General features: G+C 40.8%; 1 protein-coding gene across 6 annotated transcripts in view; it reads left to right on the top strand.

The window, feature by feature from the left end:
• The window catches only part of LOC132912913 (protein Wnt-7b), a 121,059-nt gene that overhangs the window by 31,002 nt on the left and 75,572 nt on the right, over positions 1–14,485 (top strand). The window contains exon 7 of one of the 6 annotated variants that reach the window (XR_009659295.1): positions 8,846–9,608. The exons of the other annotated variants lie outside the window; for them this stretch is intronic. The gene's annotated coding sequence lies outside the window, so the exon portion shown is untranslated. Of the gene's footprint in view, positions 1–8,845; positions 9,609–14,485 lie in introns of those variants that run through there. 6 annotated transcript variants of the gene reach the window in all.

Below are 14,485 nucleotides of genomic sequence, written 5' to 3'. Positions count from 1 at the left end.
CAAACACTCTCGTCGGACCAGTTAAGCGGCGCAAACACTTTACACTGTCCAAATGTTGGTCCCGCGGTTTAGCTGTTTCGCGCTTGTCCAGAGCATGCGGCTTTGTTCCGACAGCTTCGCGAAGGTACACCGTGCACGGTGACTTTAACGAGGCTCCTCGTTGACGGAACGGAGATTGCTGGTGCCGTTCGGCTAATACGACGACTTTTATAGACGCTGCAATCCAAACAGACGACGAACTCTTGCAATTTTATCGATGTTTTACGTATGACGAAATAACTAAGAAACGATTTATATGGAAAACGGATCGAGGAATTGTTCTCGAGCAACTAAAAGCGAACGAAAGACGAATCTCTTGGTACTTGGATCTAATATTTAAGAAATCGAAGAAAAATGTGCAGAGGCTTTGAGAAATAATCTCCGAGCAACTCGATGCGACTAAGAAGGACCTTCTTTCGACTTGATCGTCGTTTTATACGAAAATAAGATATTTCGTAAATCTGTAAAAAATCGCGGTGGCTCGTGATTGAATTTTAAATTACGTTTTATACGCGGTAGAGGAAATAATTCTTTGAAAATATTCGAGCAAAGGACCTAGAACTCGAGGTATGTAGATCGTGTTTGTGTGTCGAGTTCCGTGCGAGAAATCGTGCAATGCCGTGCGAGAGGACCGTGAAACGCGTGTCATGCCACTGAAACGACAAACATCCGACGTGCATCCGGTTGCCTGACTGCGGAAGCGTAAAACTCCGTCCCGTGTGCATCCGTTTTATGAATTCAAATAAACAAGGGGATTGTGATGTAAGAGATGCGTTGTGGTGACATCGCGGCAATCGCGATAGCCCTTTTCATTCTTGGGCAGATCCAGGGACCACGGCAAACTAGGTAAGACACCTTACCTTCTTCCATCGAAATTTTATCGCTCGCTCGTTGCCATTATTTCGTTAATGGCTATCGTTTTACGTGGATATTGATCTTATTGAAACAACTCTGGTAATATATGTAGACATACAGATGCATGAATAAAAGAGCGTCGAAAACATAACACTGTTTTTTACAACGTCGATGTACACGTGAAAAGATATAATTTAGTAAATAGAAATACACGTCTATTTTCGAATGTGACATCTTGCAAGATATTTTTGTTGATATTTTTAGCTATTGATTTTATCATAAAATCGCGGGACAAAATAAATTCGCGTATAACAATTTCTAAATACGTTTTGTAATTCTATAGTTCTATATAATATCGTAATTCTATACAAATCCCACTTATTCGTGCCCTAAAATATAAGTGTAAATCGACAACTTTCTTCTTTCTCCTATCCTTTTTTTTATTTCTTACTATCTTCAATTTTTAAAATCTCCGACGCTCGCGTAACAATTACAATTTCTTTGAAACAAAGTCTAAAGCTTCTTCAAATGAATATACCCCGGCAAAAGTGTTTCGATCGTTTCGGTTCAATCATCGGAACAAGCCAATTACTATCCCTAGGTAGGACCCTCCGACAAATTTTCACTCGGCAAACCTCTGTCGTAAAATCCTAGCAAATCGACAGCTTTCGACAGCTCGTTCGTTCGCATCGAGAAAACGATCACCGCTGCTACCCTCGCTCCGCGTCTTTCCTCCCCTAAGCTCACGGTTACGTTCCACCGAAGAGATTGCAACTTTATCGCGTTCGTGGTTCGTGTTACCTCACCCCGTGTGCCAAACGTACTCTCGTCTCGTTGGTCGGACAACGTAAACGGGGTCGACTGTTACTTGTAAAGTAGCTTTCCGCGTTGCGTCGGCTAACGATATTCACAAAGGCGCGCCTCTCTCCCTTGGCCCTTTTTTTCCGCGGCAGAGAAGACGACGAAGAGAACGACGACAGTAGGAAAAGAGAACGACTGCCGGCACGCAACGAGGACCAGCGAAGCGAGGTGATCGCTTTTGGGACCCGAAGGGATCCTGAACCCACCGAAGGGACCACCTCGATCGAGATTCGGTTTCGTCGCAGAGGCTCGATCGTTCGCACTTCACCGGTAGATCCGACCAGAGATAAGGGTAAACGACCTATCCCCGAAGGCTGTTCTAAAAATCTACGGGATTACGCTCGATAAACCTTTTCTTTCTTCCCCGTTTCTCTACCCTATCGCTCCTTTTTCTCGTGTCGCCGTCCACACCGACGAAGCGTTAAGACTGGCTTCGCGGCGAAATTTGATTGTTGTTTTCGGTAATTCTGCGTCCTGTGTCGAAGGTTTCTGGACTCTTTGTCGAGCCTATCCGCTTTCTTCGACCGCTTGTTCGACAATAGGTCAGCGTGATCTTTTTGACGAGAATCGGTTCTAGTCTTTGGCGAAGGATGGTGTATTTTTCTGCCTTCTTCGATGTTGGGGAAATTTGTCGTTGTTTTCAACGATTCTGGTATCTATTATATCGTACGTTGGAGCGAAAGAGGTACACGGATCGATCTCGGATCTTTGTAAACTTTCTTCGCCTTTTTTGTCGTCTTTGCTATTTATCTTCTGTGGTTGCTTGGAAAAGAAAGTTTACCGTTCGTACGAGCAAATTCTGCTTCTATTCAGATGCGCGTCACAGTTACATAACTAAATCGTAACATCGTTAAGGAAATATTTATCTTCTGGACACGAAATATAATAAGATGATACTTGAATCTACTAATCAATATTCCGGTAATGTTAGAAATTCGTATATTTGCGATAAACGTGTAATAAATTTCCATGTACATTTTCAGAGTGATTTCAAACGTTGACGCTATGATCGTGACGACTCGTTTATCGTAGCAGTGTCGATGAAATTTCAAAATATGACACGTACGATGCGAACGTAACAGTTTTCTACAATGAGTACTGGTTCAAATACTTTCGCGAATCGGCGTACGTGAAAGTAAGCGAAATCGAAGATCGCGACGCACAAAAAATTCTTTCCACGTCGAGAACAAAGATCTTCTCTTGTTTTTGGGAAAAAAAATAAGCGAATACCTCGCATGTTACGTAAAAAGGGCATCAAGGCCAAGCAAAGGGTCGCGTTTAGAGGCGAATGGAACGCGAAGCAAGCTGCCGAGGGCGCAGCATCGTGTCGACACGTGCTACAGGCCCGTCACACCTTGTCAAACTTCCACAGCCGTGCAATGAAATTTGATGCACGGCCCAGTGTTCCTGCGTATGATAAATTCAGACAGCTCCTTGAAAATCGTGCAGTGAATTACGGTCTTCTCGAGCGCATCCTTCTGACGTTTACACGTGTTCCCCGCATGGCCACCTGCGTGTATTAATTTTGCCGGCGTTTTCAAAGTATTACAACGGCGAAACAACGGCAAAATCTACGTGTTTTCAACAAACCCGTTTCTTGGCGGTGTTACGTGCCTGGTAGAGATTCTGTTGTAAATCTTGCCGGTTGCGAGATTTTTTTTAGTCGACTCGACATTTTTCAACGCAACGTTATTCGTTAACCACTCGGGGAGCAATAATTCTATAAAATAAAATTGACCTTTCGAGACGTACAGTAGCTGCGACAAATATTTCCACGTACCTTTCTTACTCGTAGAAAGAAGACGGAAGAAGAAAAAGAATAAATGTGAAATCGCGTCATCTATTTCTACCCAACTAACAACGCATCTCGTATAACTCGCCCGGTAGAAACAAATTCCATACCACGCAACTTAACTCTACGAAGAAAATCGAATCCGAAGAACGTAGACATGGAACGATGCGGCCCGATGGAGAGTTACAAGAGACGAGCTGTAGTCAATAACGAGAGGCTCGTAAAGTTGCGCAAAGTTCGTCTGGACCATCCGTGAAGTAATTATATTCAGTCACGACCGAGTTCCGTGTAATAGAGCAGCATGGACAGCGGAGGTGCGACTTTTTACGAGCTTTCGTTTCTTTTCGCGCGATCGTAACGCGTATCGCTCAACAACAATACCGATCGGTCGTACATAAATTGGAAAGTGATAAAAAGGTGATATGTTTTTTAACATCCGCGTAAGTTAAATATATTCTGATATTAACCCCGAACGACAGACGCGCGTATAATAAGAGGAAAATAATATAAGAGATAGATAATAATTGACGGAAACGTTCATCCTCTGTTTGCACTAATCAGAAGAAATACTTCGAATAATTAAGACACTAATGAGAACGTACGCGAATAAGAATTGAAACAAAATGTTTTCACGTTTGCAACGCAGTCGTTGAACGCAATTGAACGAAGAGATTGATGAACACGATCCGAGCATTGCAAAACTGCAACGCGTGAAAGGTAGAATTGTTGGAATGTTACTTGCCTTTTTTGCACGGTCGAGTAATTATACTCGTATGTCACGATAAATCCGTTTGATGCATTCAGATAATATATATAATGCGCGTGCATGTACGTGGTACTCCGAGCCATGGACTTTTACCATTTCCTGGAATCCTTGGATCTTTTTGTTGGCCATTATCAATTTGCATTTAAGCCGCCCATTATAATAATAAACGTCCACATCTTATCACCGAGAAATCAATGACAAATCTTTACTAAAAAAAAAATACTATTATTTCCAGTTTCTTCATTTTTGAATTTTTATCTCTGTTTTTCAATTTTCACGCAGATTCCAAAATAAAAGTCATGGTCGATGAAAGGTGAAAACGTAAACTAAGATTTCAAGAATCGCAGTTTTCGAATTTGGACTATTTTAGCGCTGAAATTTGTTCGAAGATCGACTTATTTTCGCAATGTATCGAATTTTTTTTCAAAGTATAAACACGTAAAATGCAATTCGTCTTCAGGTTTTACCACACAGAGTCTTCGTTTTATCAATGGCTTATTATCTCTGTAGACTTACGCGACGTCAATTTTCTCGAGTCTTGTCGTTTTGTTGTTTGATCGAATGGCGTTGTCCACGTTAGCATCCGCGGACATACTCCAACAAGGTGTTACATGTGCTTGAAACGTGTCGTCGTATCCATCGATTCATCATCGATTGACAGTGTGCGATAGATCTTGATGCTGCGCGTGTTACAAAAATAAATGACCACTTTTATCTTCGATAATAGATGGCTAAGCGTATTGCTGTTTAACGATCGAACATTAACGATGAAACATATTCTTAATAAATAAATTATTACTTTCGATCCAATTATTCGATATTCGTTGTTGCGTGTTGAATGATGTAACGAAATGAAAAATCTGATATTTAAACGGGATATTTTGCCAAGTGAATTTCTTTGCGGAATATGGACGATTATCTTATTTGGATAACGATATCGATGTTTAGTTTTATATTAATCGAAGAAAATTAAATGGATTTGGTCTTTCTATCTTCTAATTTACTTATATTCAGATCGATTCAGTCGCATTTATAAGTAAAACTTGAAAGTAAATTAAAATAGAAGTGTACACGTAAGAACGAGATAAAAATTTGACAGGATCGACACCACCAAAATCACGATTTCATCCCTTGCAAGATTCAAACGCGCCTTGTGTTTTCACTTTACGATTTATCGTTTTATAAGCTCGTAAGTTCACCACCTGATTCGTTTGATTCACGCAAACTGTTCGCACTTTCGCCGCAATTTAAAACACCGATAACCCGAAGCCATCGTTCTCCAGGAAACTTCGAACACGAATTCGATCGTTGAGCAAAAAACCTCGCGTTATACGCCTTCCGATCGATTACAGTTTACAAGCGAAAGGACACAAAGAGACGATTTCCAGGCCGGTCGAGGAATTCCTGGCGCATTCTTGGGACACAATGTTGGACGATTACGAGTGTTGCAGCCCACCGTAAACCCTTCGAATTAACGAGGGGCTCGGCAAGAATTTCCGAAATAACAGCCGTACCGTGTTCGAAGCGATCGATCATAATCCACCGCGGTTCCGGGACCCATTAATAAGCCTTTAAATCGATCGAAACGCGGGATACTTAACGGAACCATGGATATTGATCTAAATTATGAATTACGACCGATAGGGCGAAAGTGGTAAAGAGAATGGAAAGCGCGTGTTTCGCTGGTTTAAGTGAAATTTCTAAATATTAGACTCGTCTAGGCTTTGAAAAAAAGCTGGAGAAATTCCATAATATCCGTCGATCTCTCGATCAAACGATACAGTCGTTCCCAGAATAACAAGCGTAATAGATTTTAGCGGAACCGTAAACGAAATAGCTAATATTCTATCGTAAGCTTGCCCCTTGAAGGTATAATTCGCTTAGGCCTATATTTAAAGTTTTAGCGAATAGATTGAACGGCAATTCCGTGCAATTATCGAAATCAGTATCTGCAAATTATGGGATCATAAAATACATAGGAATTTATTCTCTGGAAACCTTTTGCGAACGCTCGATCTACCCTAATCTTAATACCTTTTTTTTTTACCCCTTTTCTCCAAATTTTTTTTCCAAATTATCGCATTGCCTATTTCGCGACGTAAGATAGAAATCATACATCTTTAGCTTCACATTTTTTAAAAACGATGCAAATAATTTATTTAATTTATGCACAAGAAAGTGACATTATTCACGATCGGTCGCAAGAAAAGAAATTGGAATCGTTACTTTACACGAGCGACCAAATTAAGATATTAAATCTATCGCTGTTTAATTTTGAAATCGTACCGATTAATTAACCGCAAAGAATTCCTTTCAAACGTCCAGAAGAAGCTTAAAACGTTTCAAGATATCTATCGATCCCTTTATTGTATCGTACGATCTTAAACGGTGACTTAAACGTTTCAAACTTTCTCCAATAAAAATACAAATTCCAAGAAGAAGAATATAAATTCAGAGGTGAAATATCGGTTAAATTATCGACGCGCAACCCGTTTTGTCTATAGAGAATTAACAACGCCAACGCAGAAACGTAACAGCAATTATTTTTGCATACATTTAAATCACCCAATGAACGACGTAACTCACGACCACCCCCGGCAGCCATTGAACGCAATGTTCGTTTCTATAGAACGAATCGCAGTGGGACACGATTCGAACGAGAGGCATCGATGTCGTGGCGGGGCCTGGGCATTAAATTAAGATCCAACGGTGTAAAGTAAGCCCGACTCGGCCCTCCTGCCGCGAAGAGTAGTAATACCATTCAGTGAGTTCGCTTCGGTAGTAGAGTTCGTGTCTTCATCGTCTATGTCAGTCGCTTGTTGAAAACCGGCGCGCGACTTTTACCGGAACAACGCCACGGGAAGATAGAACTCGAGCAAAAGGCTTTGTCCGGCATTCGATTCCGATAGAATTTCGTCCTTTATCTGATCGTTTGTTTTCCTCTTTAGTTAATTTTAGAAAATCGAGGAAAAGATACAGAAGAGAGGAGTGGAAGAACGCAAGACGGCGATATCGTTGAATATTATTATACGTCGTAAGAAATAAACAAAATATCTTGCTTCAAAGTTTATAAACGTATTAAACAACGTTAATAGAGACAACTCGCAAGATGCATTGGCAAACCACTTTTGAACGCTATTCGCGACATGAAATATTATTTTCATTTCGTATTCGATAAATGAAAACAAAAAGAAACCACTCTATTTTCCTCGAAATAAACGTTGCAGGCGTCACGCGACTTTTAATCATCGTTACGTATAATAAATTTCCAAGCTGATCAAACTGGTACTCCATTTACAGCGTCTCCGTGTATTTCGCGCGAATCTTAATTAATCCCATTGGCGTCGATCGCATAAATATTAATTACACCGCTCGTGAAAGTGTGATGCGTGAGTAATATCCGTTCGTATATTTCTTTGGATTAATTTCTCGTTTTCCATCGGAAGTCTGCATCGTGAAAACGGTACGGCGAAAATTTTGTCTCTCTTTTGCGGACGTTTTACTCGCTTATTTACTCTTTCGCGTTCGTTACGAAAGGTAACTTACGAGTAAAATAGAACCAAGCGACGAACAAAAGCTCGTAGTTTTATCGAGTTCTTCAAAAATATCTGGCTTTTTGAAAAATATCACGAGTTATAAAAATTATTCGATATATTTGTATGTAGCGTGAGACGCTAACAATACGCGTGTTACGTGTCTTGTTTTATCGTATGAAAGTTTTAACAAAAAACTTGCCACGATATTCTGAATTTGCAAAGGGAAAAAAAAAGTATGGCGACTGTTCTGTGGTCGCTCGTGGTCGCTCTCGAAACGGTAAACCCGGCCGCAAAAAAACTTTCGCGTCATCCTTCACGAAAGCGGCGCGAATTTTCTCAGAGTCTTTGCCGATAAAGATCTTCGAAGAATATACGTGCTAATTAAACGATTACCACTCTCGAATCGGTCGGGAGTGTCTCGTGATATTTTTGATATAAATGGCACGTCGAAGCTGTTACAAGAAAGTTCTTTTAAAGCAGGCAAGAATCTTGCTTGATTATTTTCCAGGGGTAATTGCCTCCGGTAATTTAATTTGACACCGAAAGGAGGACTTTTTGGAAAGTTGTCCAAGTGTCGGAATTAATGCGAGGCTGTTGAATAAATTGAACGTTTCTTTCGAGCAAACGCGGAGAAGGGAGGGATGCTTTTTAAGAAGATCAAAGGAATACGAGTTAACGAAGACTTTAGAATATATTCGATCGACTTTGACCAAACTTTCGATCGTAAGCGAGTAACGTTACGTTTATCCAAACGTATTTATCTCTTTATCCTTTCAACTGGATTTATCCCAATTTATTGGACGGAAACTTCAACGAGTACATGATTTATCAGATTCCTTTATCAGATTCGATCGAATCATCGGATCTTTTGTTTTAGAAATTTTTCTAATCGCGTAATATCGATACACAACGCTGAAATTGAAATGTATTATAATCTAATTAATTGCTACGCAAATACAATGATAAACACAGTGGCGTATAAAATACTTTTTGTAGCCACTGTATATCGAATTCCGTGCGTCGTCGCCAAAGGTTGTCGCGCCTGGCACAAAAACCGAGGGTATCCAGGGAACTGGAAGACGGCAGCGGGAATCTACGGCGTGTAAGGGATGGAAAGGGGGCGATGCTTACGGAAGGAATGGGAGGACGGGTGAAAAAAGTCTCGGCGAAGATCCAATTAAAATAACCAGTGGTCAGCGGACGTCGCCCGAAAGAAGTATAATGAGAGGAGCAAAGAAAGAAGAAGGAAAGGAAAAGGGTGAAACCTGGACGAAGGTAAGGAGAAGGATGAGGTGGAGAGACAAAGGGCGAAACGAAACGCGTTCGCGTTTCGAATAAAGGGAATCCCTTTTCCATTTGGCCGACCAGACAGAGACGGAGGGGCACAAAGCGCCATTAAAATATCTCTAAGTGCCCGGAGAAACTGCTCCCTCGGAACGTTCGGGCATGAAAGATGTCGGCCTAAGACCGCGTCCTCGCGATTCAAATTGATTAAAGAGGACGAAGGATCGAAGCCACTGCGTGCCTTTTGCCACGAGTTTCCAGCGAGTTGAAGGTTTCGGGCTACCAGCCGGCTGAATTCTTCGCCTCCCTTTTACGTCGACGCTCCGTAACATCCATTTCGGGGTGTCGAAAATGATGTGACAAAATTTCATATCCTAATAATTTTGTCGTGGAATCTTTTTGCGGCCAATTTCGATAAGCTTGACACGCGACGCGACAGACTTTTATCCGCTCTTTATTAATTTCACGCGCATTTAGTTTATTACGTTTATTATGAAACCTGTACAAAGTTAAGTATACGGTTTCGTACAGGCTTCCCCTTCAATTATCTTCCAGCGTGGTTCTTTGGACGCTGGTATGATTTTCTCGTCGCTTGAATTTTTTTCAATTTCGAAATTTACATCATACTTTACTCGCAAATGTTTCTCCGGATATCGTTTCCTTAAGAATCGTACTATTTCACTTTCGCTTCTTATTTTCCAAATCTCGTTATACGAGGGCAGTATTAATTTTTTGTCTTGCCATGTTTATTCCTTACTCTACTAAACTACGTAGACGAATGATTTATTTTCCAAGTAGGTTCGCCGAATATGGAAGAAATCGCTTTCTCGCTATAAAAGAAAATACTCGGCGCTCGTGACAACAACGATTCAGCGCTTATCGAGCGAGGGTTAAACAATGTAAGAGGAAGAAGAAGCGATCCACCGTGTACGTTTCGCCACGAGCTTCGAGCGGGTTAAGAGTTCTGTGCTACCAGCGAGCCGAATTCCTCGCCTCCCTTTCACGATGACGGCTCGTAAGGTCCGTTCCGGGGTGTCGTTTTTGTTGGTTCGTTCGCTTGTTTGATGGTTCTTCGCGATAGTATCGCAACGCTGGAACGAGAGCTGTCTTTGAGCTTTGCGCAAGCAACGAATCGCGCTTGTCGAAACGGAATGTTTTAACACGCGTTTTAGGGTTCTTTCCCTCGCACAAGCTTTTCGTTTCTGTTAGATCGAGATTACGTTAGATTCTGATCGTGTCTTTCTCGTTCAATGGTCTTGAGTTCGATCCGTTTTGCCTGAATGGATCAGGCTTATCGCGTATGCTTATCTTCCGAATTTAACACTAATGCGCGAGTGCCTATGCATTGAGCGTGCGAAGCGAAACACATTCATCTAGCGGAATATTTTGAACAACGCGATATTATTATCGCGTTACGCACCTTTACACACCTTTACGTACGAACATTTCGTATCCATAACGTTCGTTATAATGCTGTTCGCTTAGTCCGTAAATTTTCGGTATCAAGCAAGAAAATTGAATTTGATTTTTATTTAAGCACTTGTACGTGCGTAATATTGCGATAAACGTTAGCGGTCTGCGAGATCACATGTTTACAGTCTACAGTAATTAAGCGTGAATTAATTACCATATAATTTTATTTAACGCGCAAGTTTAAAATTGCAAAAAATACGTTAAATTATAGTTGGGCAAAAAGTAAATTTTAAGTAAGAATCTCGATAAGAACTTAATTTACGAATAGCGGATATTTAATAACGTGTCTCGAACGGTAAATAATTTTCACGTGGGAAACTGGTATATAGGAGGTTTGATCGTGAGGTTTAATGGACGAGATTGCTCGTTGTTGAAACCGTCGAATATATTTAAAATAATAATTTAGTATACAAACTATATTCGTCGAGTCGCTCGTACAAAGTAAAAATCGCAAAGTCGAATTGCCAATGGATACTTGATAAAATGCTCGCTAGATACTCGTCGATATACTAATTCGTATAATGACTCGTATAATGACTCCAACAATAACTCGAATAACAACTGAACTGCTGGCGATCGCGTCCGTTTATTTATACTGGTCGGGAGAGAGTCGGAAAATTCGGATTTGTCTTTGATCGACGGTTACACCTGGCGGCGACATTGTTTTGCCCGGAGTTTATTTGTCGTTAGGTTTCGTGCGTCAAGGCGGTGTCGATGTTCCGAGGCAAAACAACAACACGAGTCGTTCTTGATTCACCTCGTCCTATGTATGGCTCGTGTGCCGCTACATTCATTATACGCGATAAACACGATTATCGTATAACGCCAAAAAATAATATGCAAAATTAATAAATACGTTGAACCACGATGAATGTCGCTACGATATTCTGCATCGGAAGCACGCTTGGATTCTTCGTGGTTTCAAGGTAAGCGACTCTTTGGAATCGTAGTTAACCCTGGCGGGAGACTCGGCAGTTGAAAAGCGCATCGACGGGACAGCGATTAAACGCGGATCATCGCGTCCGATCGGCAGCTGTTAGAAGCGTGGACGAGAAGAACTTGTAGCAATTTACGATCTCGTATCCGAGCGCGTTGATCGTCGCCGTACGACACGCACTTCGATTCACCAACGATCACGATCTATGTCTTTATTAACCGATCCACGCGCGTACGGACTTCAACGAGGCGAATACGCGTTCAACTCGAAACCGATTCGCCGATTGCGTTACGTTCGGAAGCTTAGAGGGCAGACGGTTGTATAGGAGAAGACGAACGTCGCTGATCGATAAAGTCAGCGATCGAAAAGATGCGATGGTAGAGATACCAGAGCCAGTTTGAATTGACGCGTCGGATGGTAATAAATAGGTTTTTTCTTTAGCGGATGTGCTTGAAGAAGGATTGTCGTATTTTCGTTGTCGATCGAAATGACGAGATACGCGGATAATAATTTCAAGCGTGGAAGATGGACGATCGGATTTAAGAATGAGTTTAAGCCGTTAAGTGGATCATTTCTCAGATAGAATTGCGACCAAAGATTTATACAGGAGACTTAATTTTAGTTAAATTCGTGTTTTCGTTTTCGATCGAGGTATCGAGAGACCGAGAGATCGAGCGTAATAATTTCAAGCGTGCAAGATGGACGAGTAACTTTAAGAACGAGCTTGAGCTTCCGCCGAGTGGTGAATCGTTCCTTAGACGCGAGTAGAGTCGCAAATTTATTCGAAAGAATCGAGTTTAGTAGATTTGTACTTTTGTTTCTTGATCGTGGCGTTGAGATACTCGACGACGTCTAAGCGGAACATCGAAAAATGCTTCTATAAGAAATCCCTCGGATCTTGTAAACCTTAACCGAGGGAGAAAAAAGTTACACGCATAAAAAATGGGGAAAAACGATGCTTAAACGCTTCGATCGAAGATTAATGTCCAGAACGCAAAAGATGGTTATTTACGCTAAATGATATTGAAATAATAATATATGAGTAGCAGGGGGCGATGCGCGCGAACCAAGAGGTCTTAATGAGATTGAAAAGTAAATGGTGTTATTTATAAGATCGGTTACGAAACGGTGTAATTTCGCGATCAAGCTTAAAAGAGAAGCAAATATACGCCGCGTAAAAACCATTTAACCGTGATTGCTAACGCCGATAGACGGAACATGATCGTGTATAATTAAACGACGATCGCAAACCGATTCTTAGCGAGAACGAGGTACGCACAGATTGTACCCTTCGCCTGAAATTACTATGAAAAGAGAAGAAAATACGGAGAATAAAGGTTGAAAAAACTGCGGAGGGGGGTACTGTATATACAATGTAGCGGAAAGAATCCAACGTGAAGCTGTATCGTCGTTGAAAATCAGGGGTTTCGTTGAAATAACAATTAGTCGAGAAAAATGAAACAGAGATGAAAACGAAAGCGAAGCAAAAACGAGCAAGCTGATAATTTAATCGTTCGACGTTTTACGGTGAAAACCGTTCAAAGAAAACGCTCCGTTCGTGAAATTAATCGCAAACAGCGTGTCGATTTTTACAAATATTTTTTTTAAACAAGGTCGAGTTAAATATCATTATCGATGATTAATAAAGGGAGAAAAATCCTGACTATCTCAAGAGGTAAATTATATTTACGTGAAAAACTGCTCAATCATGGATAACTATAAAATTTAATTTATAGCCTATCTTGGCTGATCGAATGTGCAAAGTAGTATATCGGAGACATTAAATATTTTTAAAGCATAAAATACCATTGAATAAACTCCGAGTGATACGTCATAAAGTGCGATAATATCGTGTTTCGTTTACTTCTTTTTTACGATCTTTCTCTGTACGACGTATTTGCTTCTTAAATATTTCAAACGTTACAAAAATAAAGAAACACTCGCTACTATTATAATGAAAATCAATGTTAACGAGATCGTACAATTTTGTCAAGTTATCGCCAGGGAAATACGAAGGCAGCCATTGAATTATGTGTCGATAAAATTTTCAACGAAAGTAAAATACCAAAGATAGACCGGAGATTCGTAACAAACTAAATTTCGATTTACTCTATTTGCGAACCTAAAAAGAAGATAGTTCAAAGTTTCAAAGATATTGAAAGATAAAATAGTTCAAAGCTGAAAATATCTAAAAATAAGATAGTCCGAAGCTTAAAATTTTTAAAAGGATAATATAAATGAAATAAATAATTTAAATTTTCAACCGCTTTAAACGCGTCTCTAAATATTCGCGGAAGATTACGCGCACGCTTCAGAGTGGAACCAGTTTGAACGTCGAATGAATTTATTATGCGTTAAAAGGAAAAAAGTAGGGTAATTTTTTCTTCGAAAGGGAAGGACGTCAGCTGATCGCGAGGCATCGGTGCGATGGACGGAGACAAAAGTCGCCTTAACGTATTCGAGCGGCTCTGCTCTCTGACTAGCAGTCTGCTTATCCCAATTACTATCCCCGCTGAAGAATGCTCGCTCGTCTACATAATCGCTATAATCTTCGCTCTCGTTATAATTATCACCGTCCATTACGACAGATCGTATTGGATGCTCGGACGACCGTCGATGAAACGCGACTGTCTAGTCGACCGCCAAATCTAATTAACTTTATGCCAATTATGTAGGCATTATTTTTTACATAGACGATTGTATATTATGCCTTCCTTAAAATCCTTTAAATACCGTCGTCACCTGAGATACTAGGATCTGTCGACACGAATAATCGAACGGTCACGGTTGCGTCGCACTTGCCACACTTTCCCGAAGAGATCCTCTCGGATCGTGTTACTTCTCATCCGCTATTCGTGCCGTTCGAGGTTTCTGTTTTCCGGCGTTCTCGCCGTGTATTCCTCTGTCGTACGAACGAACGCACACAGAGGAGCAGGTGAATG

This window comes from Bombus pascuorum, chromosome 12 (assembly GCF_905332965.1).
Source record: "Bombus pascuorum chromosome 12, iyBomPasc1.1, whole genome shotgun sequence".
Lineage (NCBI taxonomy): Eukaryota > Metazoa > Arthropoda > Insecta > Hymenoptera > Apidae > Bombus > Bombus pascuorum.
This window is presented reverse-complemented; position numbering and strand designations above follow the sequence as displayed.